Below are 11,945 nucleotides of genomic sequence, written 5' to 3'. Positions count from 1 at the left end.
AGTTACACATCTTTATCTATTTATGTCTCTGGAGGCAAACTGTAGTCAACAGGAGCGGAATTCACAGACCTGCATATGCAGAACCACTGATACAAAGAACACGGCATGGGGGGGGGGGTGGCTCACGCCTGTAATCCCAGCACTTTGGGAGGCAGAGGCGTGTGGATTGCTAGGTCAAGTGATCGAGACCACCCTGGCCAACGTGATGAAACCCCGTCTCTACTAAAAATACAAAAATTAGCTGGACGTGGTGGTGCGCGCCTGTAGTCCCAACTACTCGGGAGGCTGAGGCAGGAGAATCACTTGAACCGGCACTGCACTCCAGCCTGGCGACAGAGCGAGACTCTGNAAAAAAAAAAAAAAAAAAGAAAAAAGAAAAGGTAAGAACGCAACCACGAATCACCAAACATTTGAGGAACACTGTGAAAGAGAGGCACCAAGCTCAACAAACAAGCAGACTCAAACAGAGTAAATAGAATAAACAGAAAAGACTCCAAAATAGTTGTAGTTAATATCCTCAGTGTGATAGTAGAGGCACATTGATATATATCCAAATGCAACAAGATAGATAGGCAACTAGAAAAAAAATTATATAATTTTGGGGTTTTTTGGTCTTTAGCTTTTGATCACAGAAACTAAAAGTTCAGTAAATAAGCCTAATATAAGAATGGACAAATGTAAACATTAATTAGAAGAGCTAGATGAAGAATTTTCTCATAATTTAGCACAATTCAGAAGTTCCCCTAAGAGGAGGAGGGAAAGGGAAGGAGAAGAAAGGGAAGGAACAATGAAGTGAGAGGGAGTAGAGGTAATGAAAAGAAAAAAAAAAAGAAAGAAAAAGAGAGAAAGGAAGGAAAGAAAAAAGGAAAAAAGGAAGGAAGGAATGAAAAATAGGGAGAAAGTGAGGAAGAGAGTCAGGAAGGGAGGAAGAGAAGAGCAGACAGATTTCCCATATCTAAAGAAAGGCAAGAGTCTTCAGATGAAGGGGCCCAATGGACAGTGGGTAGGGTTTTTGAAAAGCACCCATCAAATTGTATTTAATTATCCATGAATAAAGAGAAAATCCTAAAAGCATCCAATAAGAAAAAAAAATCATATCTCCAAAGAAACAAAAATCAGATTAACTTTGGATTTCTCATCATCAGCTCTGAATGTGAGGAGATAATGGAGTAATATCTTTGAAATTCTGTAAGACAATTTGGAGCTAAATGTTTTTTAAAAAAGTTAGATGATTAGCAAGAGTTCAATGATTTAAGTTCAATTAAAACATTTCAGTCATGTAGGTATTCAAAGGTTTGCCACCCACAGATTTTTTTTTTCTGAAAGGATTACTCAAGAATATAATCCAGTAAGACAGAAAATGAATCTAAGAGAGAAAATATTTAGCTTACAGAAGCAATAATAAGCCAAGAAATTGCTAAAGCACATAGTTATGTCTAGATAATCACTCATGCATAACGTAAAAAAAAAAAATAGCGATCTGGAAATAAAATCAAACACCATTTCAACTAGAAGATAATATGAAGATTCAGAAGTGAGTGAAAACATGCTAAAATTTGTGTTTTGTGTAGCTAGACAAAAAGCATACAGATTATATCTAGACACAAATAGGTAAACAGAGTTTTTAAAGTGAATTGCAACTTTTAGGGTAACCAAAAAAATGGATGTGGGACTTGCAACTTTCAAATAAATAAGAAAACAGTGGGCAAAAAATTAATGTACCAAAAGAAAAGAGAGGAAAAACAAGAAAATGATAAAAAGAAAATATTAAAAATAAGGCAAGAATAAGAAAAGGCATATCAGATTGGTAATTACGTAAATTGTTTTATTTCCCCATTAAAAGACAGAGATGCTGAGAAGGAAAACAGAAAAAAAACCTGGCTGTCTGCTATTTTTTGAGATATAAACTAAAAAAAAGAGAGGGAAAAAAGTACAAGAAAACACTAAACATACGAACAAACCATTAGTATTAATTATTAATGGACAGAATCATTCAATGGGACAAAAGAAATATTTCATATTAGTGAAAGATATAATCTACCACAATTATAAAACAATGTAGCTTCAAAATACATAAAAGAAAAATTGATAGAAAACAGAGGATTTGACAAATCCACAGTAGTAACATATTTTAAGCTTTTTTCTTGGATCAGAGAAAGAAAAATTAGTAAAGCTACAAAAGATTTGAATAAACCACTTGTAAGTTTGACCATAGGTAATTTGCATTCTTTTCAAATACATGTGGGATATTTGAATACCTGAATGACTAAAAATGTTTTAATTGTACTTAAATCATTGAATTATTGCTAATCTAGCTTTTCAAAAAATTTGAAATATTCATTAAGCCTCAAAGGGAAATCTCACTTTCTAATCACAATGTAGTAAGAACAGAAATTAACAAAAAAGATAGTCAAAAATAAAAAATAAACAGTAAACTTGAAAGTTAAAAAATTAAAAAAAAAAACTTTTCTAAGTAATTTTGGGTTAAAGTAGAAATAAAAGCAAATATTTGCAACTGGTTAAAAATCAATGCTAATGTAAGCACATGTTATCAAACTTGTGAGTTTAGACCACTAAGAAAAAATCGCAAAAACCGTGTCATAAATAATGTGCAGAGACAGCAGTCTCTGATTCTCTTCAGTCTGCCTTTTCCTCATTATTGTGGGGAGTTTTTCTGAAAAATATTGCACAGTAGTGATACTATGAAGTTGTGAAGGATGGAGTATATAAACAAGAGAGAGGCAGGTTTACCTTTTAGGAATGAAGAGTATGTTGGTCTAGAGCAGGGGTGCCCCATCTTCCGGCTTCCCTGGGCCACATTGGAAGAAGAATTATCTTGAGTCATGCAGAAAATACACTAACAATAGCTGATAAGTTTTAAAAAAAATAGCAAAAAAAACTTGTAATATGTTAAGAGAGTTTACACATTTTGTTGGGCCACATTCAAAGCCCTCCTGGGCTATACGCGGGCCATGGGCCTTGGGTTGAATAAGCTTGTTGTAGAGCAAAGGGGTTTTTACCAGTTTTGGCTTTGAGGTGCTAACAGGAGTTACTGAGCTTGGACCAGTGCTAAGTGCTTTGGCTCCCTGAGGAATGTCCTGCAAGCTTTCAGGATGTGTGAGTCTTAGAGATGAAAGCATTAAGGGAGATCAACAGAAGAGGAGACTTATGGGGTCCTATCTGGGGACGATTTTGTGTGGACAAAAAAGCAACTCAACGAGGAGAAATACTTTCCAGAAAGGCATCTTCTGCATTCCAATTTGTCTACGATCAGCTGTGAGTAAGACTATATTCTTTCTGGTTATGTCCTATAGCCATAAATTTGTCCAGCTATTGCAGGCAGGGCACGAAGGGAAAAATATAGAAGAAAGACTGAAAATAACAAACTAAGCATATCACTCAGGTGATGCTAAAAATAACAAATCCAAGGAAGGCTGGGACATCGAGGTGGGCGGACCCCTTGAGCCCAGGAGTTCAAGATCAGCTTGGGAAACATGGCAAAAACCACAAAACCTGGTTTCTAAAAAAAAGACAAAAGTTAACCCAGTGTGGTGACACGCACCTATAGTCCCAGCTACTTGGGAGGCCGAGGTGGGAGGATCTCTTGAGCCTAGGAGTTCGAGGCTGCAGTGAGCCAAGATCATGCCACTGCACTCCAGCCTGAGTGACAGACCGTGACTGTGTCTCAAAAAAATAAAAAAGATAATTAAAAGAAATAAAAGATGCTTTTGTAGTTCATGCAATCTTTTTTTCTTTCTCTGTCTCTCTCTCTCTCTGTGTGTGTGTGTGTGTGTGTGTGTGTATTTATATATATATATAAAATCTGCTAGCTCTGTTCTCTGGTAAAATCCTAACCAAAACATCTGTTCACTATGTGATGGGCACTAAATATTCAATAATGAACACAATAAAGATAGAATTTACAGATTAATATTGAGAGAACAATAAACAGACAAGTACTTTGCAAGTTATGGTATGGGCTAAGAAGGAAAATAAACAGGTGTTAATAAGAAGAAATTATGGGAGGGGACTTAATTTAGATTGGGTGGTCAGGGACAACCTCTCTAGGTAGATAACACATAGGTTAAAGTGTGGGAAGGCACCAGCTTTTAAAAAAATGTAAGGATAAGGGGGTCCCATGTAGAGGGAATAATATACACAAAGGCCTTGATGCAGATGAGTGCTTGACATGTTCTTGGACTTCTAGAATACTAAAATATGTCCTGACCTCTCCCTTGAGCACCTGACTTGCATACCTAATTATCTACTTAACATATCCACATTTATTTGTATAATTCATTTTTTGTCTGTCTCCCATCCAAATGAAAGTTCCGTAAAACAGGGATTTTGCCTATTTTGTTTCCCTGCTCTGTCTTTAGAGTGTTGAAAAGTTCCTGGTACTTGGTAGGTACTCATCAATATTGAATGAATGAATGAACAGTTAGCACAGTTAGGAAGAATTATAGGAGTCCAGGCATAAGACGATAGTGGCTTGGTTAAAGTGAAGGTGGTAGAGATAGAAAGAGGTCAACAAGTTTGAGGTATATTTTGGAGTTCAGCGCTAGTTCATAGATGAGAAATGGAGTATATAAAGAAAAGGAATGTTTTAAGAGTGACTCATGGGTTCCCAGCTTGAACAGCTTGGTGGGTCGCTGTGCCTGTAATAAAAATTGGAGAGCCTGTGGGGTAAATATATTGATATTTCCAGGACCTAGCATATAAGCTTTGTGACTCTTTGATAAATGAATGAATGAAATGATGAATTTAGTCACTGTCATTGTATTTAGGCAAAGAACAGCTACCTTAATGTGATTTTCCTTTACAAGTTTTAATGATATCTTTAGCTACCTCTAGAAGTTTTTTTTTTTTTTTTTTTAATGCCGTAAAGTAAATATCTTATTAGTAGAATGAAGAACTGTGTTTGGATGACTTAAGGGACCGTTAGCTATAGCGAAATCTGGAGAACAGGAAAATTCCACATCTTAGCAATAGCACACATTCTTGGTGCAGTAACCGTAGAATGGACCTGTGTGTATCACAAGAAATGGGGCTCTCTTTTCTTGATCTCTCTCTGTTTTAAGCCAGATACTTTTACCTCAAAATTTAAAATGTCATCTTACTGAAATGCTTTAGTTTTGTAAAATATCCAAGATCTTTTTTGCTCTGGAACGGTCTTTCTCAAATAATGCAGCATGGAATATTATTATCTGGGGGTAGAGCCCCTGGAGTGAGAGCTTGTTAAAAAGTGCACACTCCAGGAAGATGGCCTACTAGGAACAGCTCAGGATTGCAGCTCCCAGTGAAAGTGCAGAGGGTGAGTGGACGCCGCATTTCCAAACGGATTTTTATTGCCCACAGACCAGGAGATTCCCAGGCGGAGGAGCCCCACGGGTCGCCAGCGTAGCTGTTTCAGCCGGCACAGCTGTTTCGGCCCACGCGGCTGCTTTGCCCACGCCCTGGTGCAGCGGCTCTCCATACAAAAGACACTGGTCTGGGTGCCCTCTTAGCTGGCGATTGGAGCCCTGAGATGACAGAGTCGCCCATTCATCTGAAATAGCGAGCCAGGTCAGGAGATTCCTAGGCAAAAAAAAAACACCAGGAATCTCAACGCCGCTGTTTCAGCTGGCTCAGTGAGCTGCAGCCTGGGAGATCCTGGCGCCTTTTCAACAGGCGACTGGAACACTGGGAGACAGTCGACGGTTCAACAACAACAACAACAACAACAAAAGACTGAATCAGGGAGCCAGGTGATCAGGCTCAGCTCGTCCTACCTCCCGACCACCGAAAAAAAAAAAAAAAAAACCAAAAAACAGCAATTGAAAATACTCTGGGTTGAGAGTTTCACAGCAAGCACAGCTGAACCCCGGATGGTCCGGCTCTGAAGGGGAGGGACATCTGCCATTACTGAGACACTCCACCACTACGGAGGCAGTCGGACCATTGCTGAGGCAGCCCGCCATTGCCGAGGCAATCTGCCATTACAGAGAGAGTCCGCCGTAACAGAGGTGGGCCACCACTGCCAAGGCAGTTCTAACTACACCCATATAAACAGGACTGCAGGGAAGATCACACAGCAGCTGGGCGGAGCCCACAGCAGCTCAGCAAAGCCCCTGCAGGCAGACAGTGACTAGGCTGCCTCCTTGCTGGGCAGGGCAGCCCTGAAAGAAAAAAAAAAAGGCAGCAGCACAACGGAAACTCATAAATAAAGACCTAACTCCCTGGGACAGAGCACCTGGGAAAAAAAAAAAAAGGGAGTTTATGAGTTCTGCTGCAGCAAACCTAAACGTACCTGCCCAGCAACTCTGAATGAATAATGGAGCTCAGAGCTCAGGACTTGAGCTCTAATAAAGGACAGACTGTCTCCTCGAGCAGCTCCCTGACCCCCGTATATCCAAAGAGTCACCTCATAAAGGAGAGAACAGACTGACATTTGGCTGGTATCCTTCTGGGACAAAGGTAGAAGAAGAGGAGACTGGTAGCAGCCCTTACTGTTCTGCAGCTGCTGCAGGTGATCCCCAGGCAAGCAGGGCCTGAAGTGGACCTCAGCAGTCCTACAGCAGAGGGGCCAGACTGTTAGGAGGAAAGCTAAGAAAAAGAAGTAACTTCAGCGTCCACAAACTGGAAGTTCACTCAGAGACCCAATCTAAGTCAGTAACTACAAAGACAACAGGTGGAAAAACCTACAAAGATGGGAAGAAACCAGCACAAAAAGGATGAAAACACCCGAAATCAGAACACCTCTCCTCCTAAAAGGGATCACAACTCCTCACCAGCAAGGGAACAAGGCTGGATGGAGAAGGAGTGTGATGAAATGACAGAATCAGACTTCAGAAGGTGGGTAATAAGAAACTACGGTGAGCTAAAAGAACATATTCTAACCCAATGCAAAGAAACTAAGAACCTTGAAAAAGTGCACACTCCAAACTTAGGGAATCAGTAATTTTTGGAGTAGAAGCCAAATCAGCATTTTAGCTATGCCTCCTAAGTATTCCTAAGCACAGTAAAAGTTGAGAACCACTGCTATAAGAGTATAAAAATAGATACAGTTTTAGAAGAAAAATCCAAGACATAGTTTATTTTCTTTTTTTAAAAAAGTATAAATTTATGACTCTCCAAATGAGCACTTCTGAAAGTATGGGCAAGGGGATGCTTAGGGATCCCCAAGTCCTTTTTATGGAGTCCACAATGTCAAAACTGCTTTTGTAATAATACTGAAATGTTTTTTGACTTTTTCTATTCATCCTCTCATGAATGTGCAGGGGAATTTTCCAGAGGTTAAATGACAAATGCTATCATAACAAGCCAAATGCAGAAGCAGATAGGAGGATATAGCTTTCTTCTATTAAACATGACATTAAAGAAATTCTCAAATGTATAAAAATGCCACTCCTCTCATTACTTTTTTTGTTTTAGAAAACATAACTAGTTTTCATTAAAAGATATGTTAACATTTAGTCAATCTGTCATTACTTTTAAATAAATATTTTTATAAATTACATAATTTTAGCTTCCATAATCCACATAAACAATAGCTCTTTGGGATGTACCATAATTTTTAAGAGGGTAAAGTTGTCCTGAGTCCAAAAATTTGAGAATTATTGTCCCAGATTTGTTTTTCCTCTCTAAAATAATCGGATTCTTTTAGAGAGGATCAAGACTTTTAGACAGTAACAAGGACTTTCGTCTTGTTCATTTTTTCCTGGCACATGGTTAGCACTTGGTAGCAATTTGTTGAATAGATGAAAGAAAACGGGGACAAAAAGGAAGGATAACTACACATACAGGGGAAAGAAAGGAAAAAAAGAAAAATGAAAAAGAAAAAGAAAATGCTTAGGAAAACAAATCAACACATTTATTAAGTAAAGGATGAGTTGAAGTTCGGTGAAATATTTGACAGCTGGAAAGAGCATTCTATGCAGAAGGAGGTGCATGTATAAAGACTTAAAATGTAGAATGACATGGAACTGTAAGTTGTTCAATGTAGAGAGTTGAAATGTGTGCTTAATAGGGCAGTGAGAGAGATGTAAGAGATGGGCATCTGTAACATTCTGTGAATCTATGAAGGAGTGAGCAGCTTTGTGCACTCCTCCACTTCACTGCCTAAGCAATGTGGACTTCTCTGTGGGCTGGTCTGATACATACATGGATTGGATTTAGTGTTGGAAAGCTTTTAGTTATTATCCAACAGTGTTGATGGTATAATTATTGTGATTATAGTTAATGTATTCTGAGTTTCCAGTAAGAGAAAAGCATTTAACATGAATTTTCTCATTTTCAAACAACCACATGAGGTAGAGACTATTATTAATTCCTATGTTTTATAGATGAGGACACTGGTGTTCAGAGGGGTTATGGGGCTTGCCCAAAGTCAGTGGCAAAGTGGTAGCCAATCTCTAAGAAGGCCATCAATGATCTTTACCTCCTGATATTCCTACCCATGTGCAGCGTACTCCCATAACGAAAGCAGAGCTGGTCTGCATGTGCTGTGAAATATGGTAGAAGTGATGGTGTGTGACTTCAGAGGTCAGATCACAAACAGCATTTCAACTTCAACCTTGCCGTTTTGAATTGCTCACTCTGAGTGAATCTCGAAGTGATGGTGTGTGACCTCAGAGGTCAGATCACAAACAGCATTTCAACTTTAACCTTGCCGTTTTGAATGGCACACTCTGAGTGAATCTCAGGGGCTGGCCTGAGGTGGCTTCTCTTTTTCTAGGCAGGTTAATTTGTCTGGGGCCAGGAATTTAAGGTAGAGTGAGGAATGGAAAGACACTCTTGGAGTTTGTGATAAGAATCCTGATGCTGAGGCAGTAGTATTAGGCTTCTATTTTTCTAGAGAAGCAGCAGAATTCACTTTAGGGGCCCAACAGCCCTAAATATGCTTTGGAAAATGATGGAGAAGGAGCTGTGTCCACAGAGTGGCATAAAGTGAACTGAACAGAAAACCACTTGGAGAATGGGAGTTTCCTCCTAGAAACGCTGGGCTTTAAACTTCCGGAGTCATATGAGATGAGACTGTTAATTACTTATTTATTATTTATTTGAGATGAGACTGTTAATTAATAGGACATTGGAGGATTTGGGAAGGACTGGGGTTGCCTTTGCAAAATCACCTGGCGTGTGTGTCTAGCTTACAGTAGATATCTACCACAGGCTTGTCAGACATGACTGTTGATTTGGTCTATATCTGAGGTATCAGTTCAAACATAAGCTTATCTAGGATATAAATCAAAACAACAGGCCTGCTAAACCAAATTGTTTAATTCTTTTTCAAGCTCTCAATCTTTACACTAAAGATTTAGTTGAACTAAAGACTCAGAATGAATAAACGTGTGTAGCTCATCTGCTTTGTGCCAAGCACTGTGCTAAGTGCTTTTATATGCACAATCACCTGCTCCTCCTTGCAGCAATCCTCTCCATATGGGTTTGCTTTGCTCATTTAGCCCCAGTAGAAGCCTCACGTGGCTTCTACGCAGCCTTCCTGTGCTGGTCACAGCTGGGGAAGTTCTGCCACCATGGAGGAGCCAGTGGGCTCTGAGCCTGTGTTTCATAGTCTCACTGTCACAAGGCTGCTGGGTAAGAATGATTTTTTTCTGACCTGTAGTGATTTTCACTTCTCCTTACTATATTTATGCTTAAAACAATGAATTCCCTCCATTTAGCCCCTATCTTTCCTCTTATGGAGCTGTAGTGCACATTAATCTCACCTGACTTTACATCTCACTGAAGTGAGAGGGTGGGAGAAAGTTTTGTAGCTGAGAAACTGAAATAAAGGGGAACTAATACTAAATTATAATTATGTCTTACAGTTTTCAATTTTTAAAAATGTCCCAAACCAATGTTTCTCAAATCTGAGAACTATATTAACCTTGTAAAGAGAAAAAAATTTCATGAAGTCTCAAAACTATGTCTGCGTACTTCAGTGGGAAAAATACTACTTTGTGGAACAAAAGTCTTGTTCTACATGCAAAGTTTTTCAAATATGAATTGTCACTGCAAATAATATTTTTATAATAGGTGAAGTAATTTTTGCACTATCTTTAAAATGAAAAATTAATATTTAAAATCCCTCACAAAACTCTCCAGTCCCCGAGAATGCAGCCAAGCCTGCCCCACCCAGTTTGAGAAAATCTATACCAGCCACAAGTTTATTTCTACATTATATATTCCCAATTATATATGAGGTCTTTGGAGGCCCTGACAGTGTAAGGCACCATATCTATTTCTTCTATTTATTTCTTTTTTTTTTTTTTTGAGATGGAGTCTCACTCCATTGCCCAGACTGGAGTGCAGTGGCGTGATCTCGGCTCACTGCAACCTCAGCCCCCAGGTTCAAGCAATTCTACCACCTCAGCCTCTTGATTAACTGGGACAACAGGTGTGCGCCATCATTCCCAGTTAATTTTACAGTCTGGTCTGGAACTCCTGACCTCATGTGAGCCGCCCACCTCAGCCTCCCAAAGTGCTGGAACTATAGGCTTGAGCCACCGCTCCCTGCATATTTTCTTTCTGTATGGATTTAAAGAAAAGCAAAATGACAGCATATTTCTTTTAATTTGTTCATGCAGTATGTAGTTACTCTGCATTCCATTTGTCTGGGTTTGCTGAGTGTGTGAATAGCTGATGTCCTAAGTACAGGCAAAGTCTTCAACTTTGTTTTGCACATGCTTTAAGCCCCACTTGCATTCTCAAGTGTCAGACTCTCTCTGGGGTGGGCTGATGACCATTCTTCCACCTGGAGTTGTGCATTTCATCCGGTTACTGGCAGCTGCAAGAGTTTCAAAGCTTTAGAAGATCTTAGTCCTCTGAGGCCGCTGCTTGCCCAGAAATACAAATCACACTTTTGTGATATCTGGTTGCTTGCCATATGTTGTCTCAAGGGGTCTGGGATCATTTACTGCAAGAATTCAGTGGGATCATGTTACAGTGCTCAGGGTCTAAGACAGGCACATAAGAAACACACTACGACTGCATGGCCTTTGTTAGCACTGTGTGGAAATGTTGCAAACCATGGGAAGGCTTGGACTAACCCATGAAGGGACAAAGCAAAGGAAGAACTGGCTGGGATTCCCAACAGTCTTGGAGTTCAAAGGATCCATCGTAGGGCTGTTTGTGAGTGTTGGATGGCTTCATAATGATTAATCGTTCCATTTGGTTCCTATAAAACAATCATTTCAAAAACATGGATCATTAAAAGTCTCATAGAAAATTTTATCACTTCTCAGCCTTTTGGCTAAGATCAAGCGTAGTGTCTATTTGTATCAGTTTAATATCTGATACATTCTCTATTGGAGGATCATATATTAAATGGATTTTTGGAGCTAGGAGATGGAATAGGAACTTGCCCCACTCTACCCGTCGACCTGGTATTGCAGTATCTCCAGGAATGGTGCATCCCCTTCAGGGTATAGAATGGTTGCAACAAAAAGTAGATCAAGGCTGGGTGTGGTGGCTCACACCTGTAATCTCAACACTTTGGGAGGCCAACGTGGGAGGTTTGCTTGAGCTCAGGAGTTTGAGACCAGCCTGGGCACATGGCAAAACTCTGTCTCTACAAAAAATACAAAAAATTAGTTGGATGTGGTGCAGCATGTTTATAGTCCCAGCTACTCGGGAGGCAGAGTCAGGAGAATGGCTTGAACCCAGGAGGCAGAGGTTGCAGTGAGCCAAGAGTGTGCCATTGCACTGTAGCTTGGGCAACAAAAGTAAAATGCTTTCTCAAAAAATAATAATAAATAAATGGAATAAAAAAGAATTTTTTATTACTGGAAAGAACAGTGTCAAAGTTTTGATGTTGTCTTTCAGTGATAAGATGACAAGTGACTTTTCTTCCTGCTTCTCTCCCTGTTTCTGTACTTTCCAAATGAGCCACAAGAATGTAAGTGTAGACGTTCATACTCAGACTGACTGGCGCCACTGTCTAATACCCAGGTGGCCCTGGACTA

The 11,945-nt window shown here is 39.6% G+C and overlaps 1 non-coding gene across 1 annotated transcript; it reads left to right on the top strand.

Moving 5' to 3' along the window:
- The first annotated feature begins 11,213 nt into the window (after positions 1-11,213).
- Positions 11,214-11,400, top strand: LOC119467436. The gene has a single exon (XR_005195972.1). It is a non-coding gene; the product is annotated as a U2 spliceosomal RNA (small nuclear RNA).
- Positions 11,401-11,945: the final 545 nt, after the last annotated feature.

The sequence above is a fragment of the Cebus imitator genome, unplaced genomic scaffold (assembly GCF_001604975.1).
Source record: "Cebus imitator isolate Cc_AM_T3 unplaced genomic scaffold, Cebus_imitator-1.0 Scaffold288, whole genome shotgun sequence".
Classification (NCBI taxonomy): domain Eukaryota; kingdom Metazoa; phylum Chordata; class Mammalia; order Primates; family Cebidae; genus Cebus; species Cebus imitator.
Note: the sequence above shows the minus strand (reverse complement) of the source record. Positions and strands in the feature narration are given on the sequence as shown.